The 18,013-nt window shown below is 39.2% G+C and overlaps 1 protein-coding gene across 7 annotated transcripts in view; it reads left to right on the forward strand.

The window, feature by feature from the left end:
- dnc (phosphodiesterase dunce) overlaps nt 1-18,013 on the forward strand; it is a 233,721-nt gene that overhangs the window by 88,606 nt on the left and 127,102 nt on the right. For 2 of the 7 annotated variants that reach the window (XM_089265061.1, XM_089265064.1), the window contains exon 1: nt 8,755-9,246. The exons of 4 other annotated variants lie outside the window; for them this stretch is intronic. The gene's annotated coding sequence lies outside the window, so the exon portion shown is untranslated. Of the gene's footprint in view, nt 1-8,753; nt 9,247-18,013 lie in introns of those variants that run through there. One more of the 7 variants, XM_089265063.1, reaches the window with a different exon arrangement.

Genomic DNA, 18,013 nt, shown 5'->3' on the forward strand with positions numbered 1-18,013 from the left:
GCGAGAATCGTTGAATATTGATATTTATTTATTTATATATAATAGTTAACTTTAATTAAAATTATAAGCTCACTAAACAACTTAAGATCTGGCTACTAAGGCCTTCAGTGTGCTTATCATATTTTTACATATTGTTATATTTTCTCAAAGTACTTCAGGAAGACTAGTTTAGGTAATTCTCTGACAATTCACACAATGCTGAATGATAGCTCAAATAATATATTTATATAAATAAATAGTTATTAGATGTATATATTGCTTAATTACTTCTTCTCATAGTTAAAAAACATGTTGTCTTCTATCTTAGCCAGAAGTCCAACTTGCTTTTGGTAGTTACTAGGAATAAATTATAGTAGGGATAAATTATAATAATATGTGAATATCAAAATATTTTTTGAATAACCGCGCTCTCAAAGCATTTATTGGACTAAGCTTTTTTATGCCAATAACAAATGTCAACAAATATAAAACTCAATCAAAAATATGTAAAGCTCAAGAACTTTGTATGTGGACCAATGAAAAGCTCTTAGTATAAAAATTTGCATAATTAAAGCTTTAGTGGAAATCTAAATATTTTATAATTAGTTGAAATTTCAAGATGAAAGCTTTGAAAGCTCCAGAGCTGTGCACGCCAGCTTTCATAAGCTTTCAACATTGGGCCATGAATATGCAAGAGCAAGTTGAAAAGCTCACACAGCACAGCTTTCACCACGATGCCATGGTGCGCAATGACCACACCGCGTATAAGTTATTTTACAACCATATATGGCTCTAACTGTAGCCAGGACGGGATTTACGAGCTGGAAGCCAAGCAAAAAAAACAGGACCCAGCATTTACACACACTTACACACGCACACACACATATGCTCATATACATGCAGCTTTGTGTTTGTTTATCGTACGTATGTATGGTAAATAGAGTCAGGGATTCGCATTGCATTGCTTCTTGATATTAAATTGAATAATAAAAACGACTTTATTTCGCTGTTGACCAAACGTTTGGTAGAGTACATTGCAATATATATATATATATATTTTTTAATGAAATAACATCAGTTTTTGCTGCAGCTGAAACTGTTGCTTTACCATAACTTTGCATACATTAATCCATGATTTTACCTCTCTCTCTCTCTTCTCTTCTCTTCTCTTTCACAGGTAAGTTTGTTTCACGTTAATGCACTTCAACTGTAAGTACAAAGTTAGTTTGATAAGCTCTTGCGCCTCTGTCGGGCTGAACCGACTAATAGACTCGCTAAGTTCATTATGGCCTAATTGGAGAACAAGCTCGGCAGCATGCTGAGGTCGCTGTCGAACGCGTGCCTGCAGTTCAATTTGTGATCTCCGGCCGTTCAGCCAAAGGGCAGCTGGCAACATGTTCAATCAATTTTGCTGTCAATCCAGGCTGTCATGCGGCGGTGGCACTAGACTCATACATGTCTAACTAGTGTGTTGCTCCATCGATAACTGAATAGAGCAACGCCAGCCGGCCCCACTGTATGCAACTTAACTAATTTAGCTCTTCGATATTCCAGTCTGAACTGCTAGCTGCAGCCGCAGCTGCGAGCTCAGCGGCAAAATCAACATTTTGTGGCCAAATACAATTAGTTTCTCTTTCAGACTGTACGGCGTTTTAGACAAAGTATTCACTTTGATTAGGGATGCCATAATCGATAAGTGATCCAAGCTAAAGCAATGAGTGCTTGGTTATTACTCTTATTTATTATAATACATATAAAATAGTATTAAAATACATAAGATATATATGCCGGCCAAAAAGAAATATTATAAAATATTATATTTATCGATAAAAGTCGTTCGATAAATTCTCATGTCAACAAACTAAATTTCTATTCTATTTTAAAAATATATTTAAGGCAAACTGAATTAAATTTCTTTTCAAACAAAAATGAAAGACCATAATTAATCATATTTATATTAAAACTATCATTGATATAACTACTTATTCATATAGCCATTGCTCTAGCCATCTTACACATATCCTGTCACTATTCAAAACCTCCATTTGCGACTTTTGATTGTCTATTCTTTTGTGGCATTACGTTGGCACTCATGTCGCACATCTACATACATTTGCCCAACAAGTTCAGCCCCTTTGAGTGCGCGGGCGAGCTGTAAAAGCCGCTTTGCCTAGATTTTTTCTTTTTGAACCCTCGACTCTCTCTCTCTCTCTCTCTCTGTTCGATTCTTGTCTATTCCCCGACTCGCACATCGTGCGCGAATTTCTGACCAGCACAAAACGCTAATGATGCAACAGCCAGCGTATTCTCCAGAGCTGCTCCACACTATGAGTTCTTCTTCTACCCAAAGCGCTGGAGAGATCCATGAGTGGGCGGTATGCCGTTGCGACTGGGCAGCAAAAGAATGCAGCAAAGCAGAAGCTGCACCGCCTCAGCAAAAATGATGGAATGAGTGAAACGGATTGTGTCAGATGTTGCAAATGTTGAATAAGTGATGGAGATTATTATTACACATCCATGTACATATATAGATATATGTAACAATTATTGTGTGTATAATCGTGTGTTGAGTTTCAATAGAGTATTGAAAATCTAGCGATTGAATTACGTGCAAGCAACTTTAAGCAGCTTTAAATATTAATGAGGACATTTAATCACCAGCGTATGCGGCTTGCCATTGTCAATGTGCTTCCCGGACTCTTCTTCTTGCAGGGGTGTTGCGATTCTGTAAAGATTTTGTAACCAGGATGCCATACTGCTTCGGGACAGATTATCACGTTTCTTGACATATGTGTGTGTACACATATGTATATGTGTGTAATATACTTTTTATCTATAGATAAATGGTTAGATATACAGCTAAGTGTATCAGCTATGTTTTATTATTTATTAAGCTTGACTTGAAGCTCTTGGCTGAGCAGCGGAGTTGGCTTGTCCAATCACTTAAAGAAGGAGAGACAACTTTAAATTCAATATCAAGCATTTGATTATCTATGCATATAGTTAAAGAATTGATAACGATTTTAGAGAAAAAGCTCCATGCATGCTAAGAAGATTTGTACACCTGAAATTTTGTGTATGAAAATGTTCTTCTGGCTAAGAAGCTCAGCTGAATCCATGATATGTACATTGAGCTAAAGATTATTTAGTTGATTGGGTCTACTAGTAATACCATAGCTTTTCTCTCTCTTTTTCTCTCTCCCTCTCACTCTCCCTCTCTCCTCGCGCTGCCTCTCCAAATGCAGTTGGGGGGCGAGCTCAGTCCAAGGTTAAACTGTGCCCTGTTGCCGCCGCCATGAAAACTCACAAGTGTAACATTTGCTGCCCATTGGTTGGTTTGTTGTTTGTTTAATTAGGTAATCGGCTTCTGTTTGCACTTGCAGTTGCATTTCAACAATGCAGCGCCCCGGCCAAAACTGGGTAGAGAGTGCGTGCGAAATATGAACTGAAACTAGTTAACTAGTTGCAGGATTTATTTGGTGTTTAATTGGATTCGACTGGTGCGCAGGGAGTCGTCAATTGCATTCGCTGATAAATGCTTGTTTAGTTTGTTAATCATACGCCGCGTTGCACAAACGCCAATGCAGCGCTGCCGCACACACCCAAAGCCACAGCCAGCGCCATCATCTCATCCATTGGTCATTGGCGACTGGGATTTGGCAGCCGACTGCTGCTGCTTGTGCTGGTGTTTGTGGTGTTGGCCACAGTCACATCATTAATGCCGCCAGAGGCAGCCAACATGTTGGCTAGAAAAATACACTTGGCAACATGTTTGCTTGGCCCGGACGGCCGTCAAAATCCGTTTCCGTACTGTGCTAAGACGCTGGCCACAAATTTTGTTTTCATTTGCGGCAGCTTGACTCAATGATTTGTTTCACAAGCAGCAGCTTTTGATCTGTCTGAAAAGCATTTATCAATTTCTGAGAATATGCGCACAATGAAAAGCATTTGGATTTCTCAGAATTTCTCTCAATTCATATATGTATAAAAATATCTGATGTCCACAGCAATTAAGACAAAAACAAACTATCTGACAGAGCTTCAAGCCGCCGCATGCCTCAAATGCTTGCTGGAACAGTAAAAGCCAAGACTTGCAGGCTGGCATTCGGTGTCAAAGACTGCCCCTGACGGCTCCATCAGTCTTCTAATGTTACCTCAACATTTGCTGCCCACTGCCACGCCCATTGAGTTGACAGTGGCCAGGCGAAGCGGACATTTCTCTTGCAGTAATAAAATATTTCAATTATATATGATGCTGCACACACATCGTGTATGCATTGCTCGACTAGAGAGAGGTTAAAGCTTCAAATCCTTACTACAGTTATTTCAAATATATATATATATATTTGTATTTTGCACCACTGTGCAGCATGTTGCTAAGGGTTACGCAGGTGCTGCTGCTCCTGCAGCTGCAGTTTATTTATTTGCTCTTATTGCTTTTGCCCGCTTTGTTTGGCCTTTTCGCCGTTGCCTACCAATTTCGTGCGCCAGCCTAACGAAGGAAAAAATCGTTTATATACCCTGTAAACACACGCCAAGGGGAGTTTCAAATGTAGACCAAAGAGTTAACTGAAAGTAAGCAACATAGACGGCCGTAAAGACTGATATGATGTGACTTCGAGTAAATCGATAAATAGCGATATATCGATATATTATTTACTTTTATCATAATCGATTGGTAGACAAATAACAGACATTTATTATTGAGTATGAACACAGGGTATCTCTAAGTCGATCAAATTTAACTCTTGTTCAGTTGCAAGGATTCTGCAGCAGCCAGGCAGCAAAAGCTGGAAAGGCAAATCGATAAATATCGATAAATAGTGTTCTATTAGATGAGTCTCGTATCAAATCTGAGGCAGAAAAGTACTTCAATAGGATATTACTAAACATAGGGCATGTATAAAGTCCATCAAGCACAATTGTTTTCCACTTACAAGGATTCCTCTTTCTGCTTGATTTTCCATTTTATTTTCTGTTATTTTTATTTTTTTTTTTTTGGGAGCTGCCAAAGCTGAACACCCAAAGCCAAAGCCAAAAAACAAAAAACAAAACAAAAAAAAAGGGAAAAAGCTGGAGGAGCTGCAGCAGCTGCTGCACTTTCACTCATGGCCCGCCCGCTGGTTCGGTGCGCGACGCTCGCAACATGTTGAAAGCGAACGTTTGGCGAGCCGAAGCGCCCGGCCGAGCGGCGCGTCGTTTGTGGCTCGTCGCAAGACACGAACCGCTGCCGCTTGTCAGTTGCGTAGCAAACGTCTAGCGTGAAGGTTTAGCAGCAGCGACTAAAGCGAGCCCAAATAGCAGAGCCGCCGGCAGTAGCAGCAGCAGCAGCTAACTAGCAGCAGCAGCAACAGCAGCAGCAGCAGCAATAGTAGTAGAAGCAGCAGCAGCAGCAGCAGCACGTGCAACCAACAGCAGCAACTGCTGCAATCAGCAATCGTATAACCAACAACCAAACAACAACCACGCGCTCGTGTCTAAAGTCGAGTGTTTTACCATTTCTAGCCGCCGTTCGACTACTATATGGTATATATATATATATACAATTTTTTTTGTGTTTTTGTTTTGTTTCTGTTTTTTTTTTTTTTTTTTTTTGTGTGTCGCGTGTTGAGTGCAAAAGGTGCTTGAAAAGCAAATCAAAGTGCACAGCCCTGGAAATGTAACGAGTGTGCGTGTGTGTGAGTGTGCGTGTGTGTGTGTGTGTATGTGTGAAAGCGAAGCCAATGAACGACTCTCAAAAGACACTTGCAAACACGAGCAATTAGTGCAGCAGCTGCAGAACTTGTTGCAGGGCAGAGAGAATCCCAGAACACCTAACGAATCACTTAACGAGAGAGATCGAGATTTTTTGGTGACTTTTGTTGTTGTTGTTGTTGTCATTGTCGGCCATATAAGTGAGCCATGTGTGGCAATGTGGCCCATATATGGCTGTTATAGTTTATGTTTATGGCCCAAGCCAGATCTGTTGCGATTATCTCCGTTGGGCTCTCGTGGGCGTTTGCCATTTATTGCAACAAATTAATTGCTTTTATTGATTGTTGTTTGTTTAGCATAAAACTTAAGTCGTCCAATGTGCGAGTGGGAGAGCGAAAGAGAGAGAGAGAGAGAGATGAAGCTAAAGCGCACGTGTGTTTATGCCGTATTACGCGTATTATCGCTTGATCTACAACGTTGTGACTTTGGTCAGGTGGGGGGGAGCCCACAGATAAGGCAAAAAATTCAATTAATCACTATGATTAATGCTAGCACAGCCAAATAGCCAAATGACACGGCACACACAGCTTCCGTTCCAGCTGAAATTTGAATCGGGCCAACGGCCCAACAGTTGTCAAGCGGCGTGCAGACCATTGGCTATGACTCAAGGAAATCAAAATCAAAAGCCTCGCAAGCACAAGCGACAATCGTTCATATCACTTGCTATCAATTAGCGCTATGAACGCGTCAGCGAGGGCAGCCGGCAGAAGAAGAGGGCCCAATTGACATAAGTAGAGTAACTAGAGTAGCGATAGACTTTGTTCACATTTCACTAATAGCTGTGGTGCTGGGTGGTTGCTGGTTGGTGGTTGCTGGTTGGTGGTGGTGCGGGATGAGGCCGAGGGCCTCTTACTGTCAGCCGAGAATGCGGCCGAATGTCTAAGAATTTTTGGCAGCAATCAAAATTATTGGACGGCCACCAAAACAAAAGAAACACTAAACCAGCAACAACAACAACAACACGAGTGCGAGAACAGCGACAATGTCTAGCAAAATTAACACATTTTATGCGCCAGCCAAAACTATTTAAAAATATTCATCAAGCGAAAAATGAAAAACGAACCATGAACAACTTTCGGCAAGCAGCGCAGGCAAACGCTGCAGGCGAAATACCCTGTACAGATTGCAAGTCATGCTGGCAATGCAAAAGAGTTTTACGATACTTTTTTATTGAGCAGAAATCATTGGAAAATTAAAAACAAAAATAACTATAAATATATGCATATTTATTTCTGTATATACTATAAATTATACATTACTATATTTATATGTGTGTATTTGTCTGTATATAGACATTATCTCCCATAAAATGTCACCTTGGGCTAAGCCAAAATCTCCAAAAAATTCTATCTTATCTCACACAAAACAAAAGAGGAACAAAATTGATTAAAAAGTTTCCATTTCAATCGGCTTAAGCCACGCACTCTACGCTTAGATAATATCGATATTCAACCATGACTACGAGCACTAATCTAAACTAATCTAAAGTGATTTTCCAATGCCAATTTTAGAAATTCTAAATCTAAGCACTTGAGTGCTTAGAAGTGTTCCATATAATTCTCACTGTTTACCAATCCCCCAAACATATTTAATGCTGATGATAATAAAAACTCTTTAAAATTTCAACTCAGCAAATGTTTTATAAAGTAACATTTAAATCAGGCCAAATTTGAGTCCCCTAGAGACAATTTCAGACTCATCGAGACTTATCTTTTCAAGTCTTCCGAGAATGCTCTATACCCATGAAACAGCTCTTATCACATCAATTGCAAAATTAGTTTATAATCCCAATTTATCACAATTCAAAGCACATTATCAGAATTGTCTTATAAAAGGGAAAGTAGTCTCAGCACTTGTCTGCTCCATGCCGAGAATGATGTAGATAAAGCAATGCCTATCATTCAAAGTGAGCTGATTGTAGAGTCCAAACTATATGCCAATCGCTGTTATCCCAAGACTAAATATAAATTGAATACTATATTATATAGAGAGAGAGAGCGAATATTCTAAGGAATTAATAGAAAGCGATAGCATATCTAATCTAAAAGCTATTTTCCACGACTATAATCCATCAACATATTGAGTAGTGTCTCAGAGAGAAAGCAGTTTCAACTCTTTGCATTTCTATGCAGCAATTTATTTATTTAAAGTAGTGTCAAATCTATTTTCTAATCCCAATTCATTATTTGCTCACATAGAAAATCCAGTTGAGAGACTTTTAAATTGCTTTCGTACTGCTCTCATAGTCAGCGCCAGCTTTTGTCTATTCACATAGTGCAGGGTATACGACAGTATTATGGGAATTCATCAAATACGTACATACATATGTGTGTGTGTGTGTGTGTGTGTGTGTGTATTATATATATTTTTTGCGGTTATGCTAAGTGCTTGTATATAGAGCATAATTAAAGCAGGCCGCAGTGCAACAAAGTGCGTGTACTTCTGGCTGACAGCATATTGAGTTGTTGGGTAATACGTAGCAAGTGTGTATGCGTATGTATCTCTCTCTCTCTCTCTCTCTCTCTGTCCCACTAACCATCCCCCACTCACTCTCACTCTAAATCTGTGTATGTGTTTGTGTATCTATGTGCAGCTGGGCTTGGGCTTAGAAATTCATTTCGGTGGCCATTAGACGTGAAACTTATTTATTTATAAAACACAACACAGAACGCGCAGTCGAGTGTATGAATTCAGTGCTCTGCAACAGCGAAGACAACAAGCGACAAAAATTTAACGATAAATATATAAATAAAAATAAAAATAAACCAAAAAGGCAAAAGCAAAGGCAAACCCAAAGGCAAAAGCTGGCCGAAGCCGAAGCCAAAGCCAAAAAGGTGCAAAAACCAGGACATTAAATATTTAGAGAAAAATTAAAATAAATAAAAGCACAGCAAATACAACAACAGCAACAGCAACAAAAACTAAAATAAAATAAACAATATATACATTGTGCTCACACACACACACAAACACCATTCTCGCATTCTCGCTCTCGCCCTCGCTCTGTGTATTAAAATTAATTCTTTGTTTTCTACTCTTTGCGCGTTAATTTCAACAGTTTTGCGCGACTTTGTTTTTTGCTTATCAAATTCCACAGAAATACACCGAGAAGAGAAAACAAAATAAATCTGTAATAAATAAACACACGCGTATGTAAAAAAAAAATAAAAAATAAAAAAAGGAAAACAGCGAAAAAAATAAAATAAAATAATAAAATAAAAACATAAGCAAAAGCAATTAAAAACGAAACAAATTTTGCCGTTAGTCAAGTGGGGGCAAACGCCCAACGTACACGCAACTCGACCCACCAACAAACATAACAAGCAAATAAAAATAATATAAAAAAAAAAAAATACAAAAAAATATAACAACCAAAAATACCTGAAAAAAAAAGAAAAGAACAACAACAACAACAAAAACATTTAAATCAAATCAACAGCATCCAACGAGAAGAGGAAGAAGTCAAAGCCGCGGAGCAGCAGCCGCAGCACGCACAATCAACGGAAAATAAAGGTAAATTTCACAGCAGCGTAACAGAAGTTAAAAACAAAAAACAAATTATTTATTATAATACATTTAAAAAAAAAAAAAATACAGAGAATTTTTTAATTAGTTTCAAATTAAGTACGAAACTACAAATTGCAACTGTAACTCAAACTCAAACTCTGAATGCGAACACAAACTGAACTAATGCAACGAGAAAACTCGAGGAGAGTCAAAGTCGGGCACGTTGCGCATACGCCGCGTGTGCCGCAAACATTTGTGCTCTGCATGTTTACATTAACTATTTGCTTTCTCTTTTTTAGGGGGTGGGGGGGGGAGGTACTACACTTAATTCAATTCGTTTGCCAGTTCAACAAATTAAAAGCCTAATGCGTTTACCTAGCCCAAAACAATTGTTGACACGGTCGCGCTGACGATTTGCCAAATAATTTACATATGATTTATATATTTGCCCATTGCACATTGTCTGTCAACGGCGAGCGCAAATCAGTGTGTGGGATCTAGTTGAGTGCATAGATTTATGGGCGAATGCAAATGCTCGGCACGTAATTGCCGGGGGGCATTTAAAGCACATCATCAGCACACAACAGGCTCGACAAAAGTTCAATTCAATTCTCTCGCTTGTCAATGAAACATAACAGAAATGGAAAATATAATAATAATGCAAGTGAGAATCGGGTGTTAACGACCGCACAATACTCATTCAACAGAATCAAAAAAGTTCAATTCAATTCTCTCGCTTGTCAATGAAACATAACAGAAAAGAAAAATATAATAATCATACAAGTGAGAATCGGGTGTTAACGACCGCATAATACTCATTCAACAGAATCATTTTCCATTACAGCACGCCCCTATTCGGCATTGCTGCATATATTGTTGGGCAAATGTATAGAGAACAGTAATGTAGTTTGAAGATATCTTAGCTGCTAGCTCTAAAAGTGTAGAGCCGCTTAGCCACGCCCCCCATGATTGTATATATGTATGTATATCCGCCATATCTTGTCGAACTTGTGTTTTTACTGCGAGCATACATGCCATATTCCAACTCTCTTCAAAATGCATATGCCACGCCCTTAGTGGGCGGTTCGAGATTATCAAGAATATCATTTAAAATTATTATTTTTTTTTTTTTTATTTTAATACTTTTTCTTATACAAAAAATTAAGCAAATCTTTGAACAACTATAAAAAAATAAACAAAAAAAATTCTATATTTCGAGGTTAAAGCATAGATATGCTTTGCACTCATAGGGACTGGCCTGGTTCGACAACAAAACCCACATACTCCTTTCACATTCGCGAATGAGCATGAACGGAGAAGAGAAGGAAAATAAAGATATTTAACACCGCGGCGACAGGTTGACAGCGTGCGTCGATATTTAATAAAGCTCCAAGTTAGCCTGTCAATTTCCAGATGTCGGCGCTGCGGCTGCCACATAGAGGACATTCATACAAACCTAAATACATACATAGATATGTGTGTATATGTGAGAAGACTTATTAGATATATGTGTGTGTGTATAACATTTTGATTTCGCATCACGCATCAATTGAAAATGCTCATTCAGGCTGTGTCTGAGCATTTGAAAGCAAACATTAAATCCTTGAATTGCCATTCAATTACGAAATAAATTTTCTATTTATTTTGAAAGCTGCTCGGCATTAGATTTGCAATTTCTCATACAATATGCCCTCGGCACTGGCTAACATCTTAATTGCTCGACTAACTTTTCACGCCGGGAGCCAGAGAGATTTGTTATGGCATTAGCAGGCTGTTAAAGTTAAGCTGTCGCTGCTCGAATTGCCTCGAGTGCAGCGATTGCAAGTAATTCAATCAGCTTGTGTGTTTAATAAGGGCTGACCGTTAAGCGACAGATAAGTGTGTGTCTATGTGTATGGGCGGGTGTGTGTGTGCATCAATAAATCATTTAAAAAGATTAATTGCTTTGATTTCAACTAATTAGATGCAATTAATGGAGCATGTGTGCACTTTCTATGTGTGACTTTAATGGCGACACACACACACACACACTCATACTCACACTCACACACACACACATGCACATGTCTGGCACTCGAATGGCATTTGTCTGCGATACCCGCAAACACTCAGTTGCACTCAGACGTCAAGCTAAAGCGCCACTTGAGTGACTCGCACACACACACACACACACACACAGCACACACACACACACACTAGCTCGCACATCATGTGTGGCAATGCAATTGGTGCAGCTTCTTCTGTCGCTTGCTGATGATAATGCCGTTGATGGGGCAGATAATTGCCGCCCAATTGCCTTGGAGCTCGCACAATGCCACACAGATAAATTCGTCCAGCAGCCGTGCGAATGCATTTGCCATTTACCATTTACCATTCGCTCTTCTTTTATGGCCAGTTGCCTTTTGGGCTAAAACTAATCACGCTCGGAGCAATGCGACACGTTTCATAATCGTCGCGCTGACGCTGCGAAAGCTGTTTAAAGCGTTTACGCGGCGGGTCTTAGGCAGGGCCGATAAGATAATAGCGCACCCACGGACGCCGTTGATACACCGATAGGCTATGGACACCAACAACAACTACAACAACATAATAATAATAAAGCAAAAAAAAAAAAATAAATAAAAATAAAACAGCAGCAACTTAAGTCTCGCAAGTCTCGATTGCTGTTTCGATTGGAGCATGCATACATATGTATGTATGTATGTAGAACAGCTCCGTACATTGTTAATGCGTGTATCGAAAATATCTCTGATTGACGTATACACTAATTAATAATAGGCGACATTCTGGCTGTGCAGCACACGAACTCTGCCCACCTGCCTCTCGCTCTGCATTGAGATTTGAATTGCTTGATAAGTTGCGACACAATTGTATTCGTGCATCGATAAGATTTGAGATAAAGTTTTTAGCTTTAAACAATATGCCATCATCTAAATATAGCACGGCCAGAGGTGTGTCTACTGTTCGACGTGACTGTGCGACACTGCCAACTGCCAACGGGCCAGCTGAGGCTAAGGCGTTACGTGTCGAGTCGTGTCGTGTCGTGTCGCGTCGTGTCGCGTCGTGTCGTGTCGTGTCGAGACACCCTGCACTTATTTCAAGTGCCCAACACTCCAGCGACCACTTAAAGGATTTGCATTTACACACAGTGTCAATTACTGTTATGCAATTGCTACCCACTCTCTCTCTCTCACTCTCCCTCCCTCTCTCTATCGCTCTCGCCTTATCGCTGTGCAAATATATTTTGCAGCTGATTGGCAAATTAAGACAAATTTGATTCGAAATTGTTCAACTTTTGTTTGCAGACATACAAATACATATAGAGTATATATATAAATATCTAGATATACATATGTATCTATAGGACTTATGTGTATGTACCTAACATCTATTGAGGTTTCGCCTGTCACACACACACACACACACACCCACGCACTTTGCCATTTCCTTTAACTCTCCGGGCTTTAGTTTTTCTTTCTTTGTCGCATTTGAGGCTAATGTGAAATAGTCAAATGTTATGCAATTGCAACGGCTCAACAACAGTTGCATTTGACTTGTGGCTACGGCTCTACATACATATGTAGCTGCAACTGCCCAAAGGTTTTGCTTTGGCTCACTGCTGACACTCGCATAGATTGCAGCGTTATGCAAGCAATTTAATTGGCCTTCAGAAAAACACATTGAGCACTGAGTTTTCTCTATTTTCTTTTATTTAAAGAAATATTGCGCATGAAATGCTATCAAAAATCTATTGCAAAAAAAAAATATAACTTTTTGTTATGCAGGCAAATAATTGAGGCTCAGACTCTAAGAGCTGAGCATGAAGTGAGATGCTGCATTACTTTTTCTTATTTATTTAAATTTCTTTATATTCTCTTGATTTATTTACTCTTGGGGTTTTCTAAGTAAATCGAATCAGGTATCATACTCTGCCAACTTTTTTTCCCAGCCTCTTCAAGTCTTAACTTCAGCTGTTGTTCAACCTTGTCCTTCCATGACCTCACCTAATCACTCGGCATGAAAATGACGAAGTCAGAAATATTTTCATTGTCATAAACTTTGCCATAGATTCGATTCATTGAAAATAATCACAAGTCTTAGACAAGCCAAGCGCAACATCTCTCAAGACTTAGCTAACACTTCGAACTGGTTCAACTTTCTGGCATATGAATGGCAATTGAGAAATCTTTAAGAACAATTTGGGCAACCCTCGTTAGATCAACATATGCAAGACTTTTGAAGTACACCTCGCATATAAATACATATGTCACGATCTAACAAATCCATTTGCTATAACTGTAGACGAGTCCTACATGCTTTATGCTGGCGTCTATATCCAATACTCCTTAAGCGCACCTCGCACACATGCCACGCCTTATTCAATGCATATCCCTTAGACAACATGCTCTATATTAAATGCCTCTTAAACTACCTCCGCTCAATTGGCGCTCACAACCAACCCGCCAACTTGCCGAACAGCCCTCGCCTGCGATTGTTATGAATCTTCTCTGTGTGGTAAGCCCTCGCACCCAACCTAACTGAACGGAAGGCAATTAATTTGCAATAATTATGCTACACTTATTGAAAGCATTGCCTTGACATTCAAATTGAGTTGAACTCTGAATAAATAATTGCGTGCCTTTGAATGGCTCTAAAGGCGTGGCCTACGCTGCACGCCCACAGTCAGCATAATGTGGGCAGTCACACAGCTATTTCCACGATATACAAAATAATTAGTTCTCTTTGGGAGGTAGTTTCGCCTCTCGACTGCTTCTTCCCGGATATTTTTTTTTACTATATATTTCACTCAATCAAAGCTCAAAGCAGAGAGTTATGAATGCATGGCATTCTAATTGGAATTGGAATTTGAATTGGTATTGGAAGTGGAATTGAATTCCTTTTGGCCTTTGCAACGGCAACAACAAAACACTTTCGTTTTCACTTTGTGCCATGCTCAATTAAACGTTGTTGCTGGCCTTTTAGTCCGGCCCGGCCACAAATTACAAATTGAATTCATCATATTTTATAATGTCAAACGGAATTGATGCTGTCATATATATATGTACATATATGCGGCGGCTGTTCGAAATTGTTTTAGCTGGCCACAAAATGGTTTTGGCCATTTGAACTTCAACTTGACACAAATTGCAGGCACTAATTTGTCATTAGCACGCCACAACAACAACAACAGCAACAACAACAACAACAATAATGTCCAGGCCAACAAATGGCTACCGACAGGTTGGCAACTTCGATTTGCGTCTCAGCTTGGCAAATTATATTGTTTTTATTTTTTTTTTATTTCCTGCTACTGTTGTTGTTGTTGTTGTTGTTGTTATGCAAATTGGTTGCCTAACTGAACCGAAGACCACACAGAACACATAAATAATCAATACAAGTGTGTGTGTGTGTGTGTGCGTGTGTGTTTGAGCGAGTATCGTGGGAACATTTATGGCTGCCATTTTGTGCGTTGAACGAGTTTATGCAACATGGCAAAAAGTGAGGCGGGCTTATTGATTGATTGGACGGGCAGACAAGTGGCTTTATCAGTAGCACAATTCACCAAAATAAATATGTATATATATTTATATATACACATACTTCTATATAAGCTCATTTATTGTTGTTGTGGCTGACACGTCTATTTAATAACAAAAACTTTTTAACTGATATTAAATGCGTATCTCACACTCTATATGCGTGAGTGTACTAGCGCGTGTGTGTGTGTGTGTGTGTGTGGGGATGGACAATTGTGCTGGCATTTAAGCCAAATGAAACTTGCCAACTACAAGCAGTAAAACAAACTAAGCCAAAATTCTCAGCTAGTATAACTTAACACGAAATAGAAGAAAAGAAAAGCACACACACACACACACACATACATACATACATACATATATGTGTATATATGCACACACATATCCTCTCACGGAATACACACACACCCACCCCCAACAGCTGCCTACACACATACAATTGCATAGCTTTAAAATAAATGAAAAATAAAATATTACGTATACGCACAATTGTCTCACAAATATTGCGAACAACTTAAGCCAGCCCCAGCCATATGCTATGCTGCTCGCAGCTCAACGCTCACAACGAACTCTTGCTGCACTGAGCGTTGCGTTCTAGACAACTAAAACAGAATTTAATATAAATGGAATAAAGAATTACCAATGCAAAAGGCAACTCTAAACCAATTAAATTAAATATATATATGTGCAGAAATAACAGAATGAACAGTTGATAATGGATAAAGGAGGTCAAAAGAGTTTGTATATTAAATCTATTATAATCTCACTTGAGACTAGACTTGAAGTTCCATATCCAATAGGAACTCAAGTGATATTTGAGTTCAGATATTTGATCAGTTTAGATTGCAGACGGAGCTCTCAAGCGTAAAGTTGTAAAATTCAAAATGAATATATATGCAGATAACCTAGTTCTAAAGAATATAATCAGAATTGATAACACATATTGCAAAAATAAAGTTCCCAGCAGTTAAGATTAAGCATCTATAAAGATTTTAGTTGGGGAATTGAAGGCAAATGATATAGAGTTGAAATGATATCGAGTTTAGATGCCGAATAAATAAGGAATGCAAGCTGTTCTCAAAAGTTGAGATATCTAACATTTCAGTCAATATCCATTATGATGATGATAACTGATATTGTAAAAGACAAAATGAGAAAATGCTTATAGATAACGGATATTCGAGTTGAAAGAGCTAAGGTAAAAAATCTACGAAGATAATAGAAATAACACTTAGAGCTCTAAGCAGTAAAGATATACATTTCATAAGAATTTCAGTTGAAATCTGAATTTTCAGAACAAAAAATCCAATCAGATTTCAATTGAGAGTAGATAAGAGATATAGCAAATGGAACTCAGAGAAGCTAGGATACAAAATATATGAAGACATCAAATAGATTAGCGCTTAGATAGCCTGCACGGCCAGAGAACCTCTAAAGACCTCAGATCAAAGGAGATGACAACAGATATTGAAAAAAAAAAGAGTTCCAAGCAGCTTGGCTTCCAAATCAATGCACACCCCAATTGATAATTGCTTAACTCATATTCCAGATACAATGCCAAAGACCCAAGCTACCCAACATCCAGCCATATACAGCTCAATTGAAGCCTATCATATGTTCCATTTAATTCAACAAATTTCTTAAATACATTTCTAGACAATTTAAGCTGCCTATAAATAGACATTGAATGTGGCACACGTTGAGTGAGTGCTATCAGCCTGTCAGCATCTCGTGTGTATCATCTCGGGGCAGCGCAGATCTAAAGTCAGTTCAAGTTCGCTGCGTTTGTTTGCGCCGTGGCACATTAGCCAGCCAGCCGGCAATGAGGGTATTTGCCAAGGCAATGGAAGTGTCGCGGATGTGGCCTGCTTTATGTTGACAAAGATTATGTGACAATAAGCTCGGATAATATATATATATATATACTACAATATATAGGAGGGGTCGGTGCTGGGGGTAAGACACTGCCAGCGCGCAGCGAGCAGCTGTCAATTGTGTAAATATTTGGTGGCAAAAGTACAAATAGAAATGCTGTCGATAAATCGAAGCACATGACTACAGACGTGCATTAACAGCTGCGACTTGTATCTTGTATCATGTAAGAGCAAACAGCAAGCGGCAAGCAGCAAGCGGCGCCTCCCAACGAAATTCTATACCAATTACAATTCAATTGTTTAGCTTTGATCGATACAACAAAGGCCACACACACACATACATATATATACATACATACATATATGTACATTCGAGTATATTCAACTGTGGGAGAGCTGCGAGAGAGCGAGCTTTGCATAGGCAGCTCCACGTATCTTCCAGATGCTAATGTCGCTGTACCATATGCGAGCAGCGAGAAATTGTGAATCGCATGCAAATTGACTTTACTCTCAATTACCCTGCAGCTGGCCCGATTCCACTGTTCCACAGATTTACCATTGTTTCCCATTGCCATTTACCAGGGCGCATATGCAAATGCTGGGCCAGAACATCAAGCCGCAGAGTATTGCGGGCGAGCCTAAAGCTCGTCGATTATTTATTGAATGGCATTTGCTAGGCATACGCAATTCGCAACCACATCGACATCCACATACATATGCATATCGATTATTGAGTTGACTGGCCCACGAGGCATGTTTGAATATACCAAACTAATAATCGAATCTTTCCACACTGATTTACGGTCGACTATTGCCGTGATATCTGCAATGATGATGAAATGGCCAGCACACATTTTTGCCCCAATGAAATCGTAATTCCAATCGACGCCCACACAGCCTCCTCCTCGCATCCTCCACCCTCTCTCTCTCTCTCTCTCTGTCCAGTGAAGCGCATTGACATAATAAACTGTGCATTTAATGTTGAAAAATGTTTCGGCCTCTGTGAATGCGCTCGCAAAATGTTGTGAAGAGCTCAGCGATTAAAGCTAAGAGCTTTGCGTTTTCAATTAAGCGATTAATGCTCGTTACTCAGTGGCAGACTGGTTAAATGTGATTCGGCCAAATCGTTTCTTGCTCTCCAAAGTGTACTTAAGTGCAGCACAGTTGATGTATCGAAAATCGATAACTCAATTGACTTTGGATGCTTGGCATCCCAGCTTCCACCATTGAACATGTAAATGCCAAAATACTTCTGTACCGTATTTGGAGCGCATTCAGCGCTTCGCCTTCCCCTCAGTCTATGTATGTGCCGCAACTTGAAGCCAAACAATCAAATTCAATTATTTCATGATAAACGCATTT

This window comes from Drosophila navojoa, chromosome X (assembly GCF_054131105.1).
Source record: "Drosophila navojoa isolate 15081-1374.11 chromosome X, UAZ_NAV_1.0, whole genome shotgun sequence".
Lineage (NCBI taxonomy): Eukaryota > Metazoa > Arthropoda > Insecta > Diptera > Drosophilidae > Drosophila > Drosophila navojoa.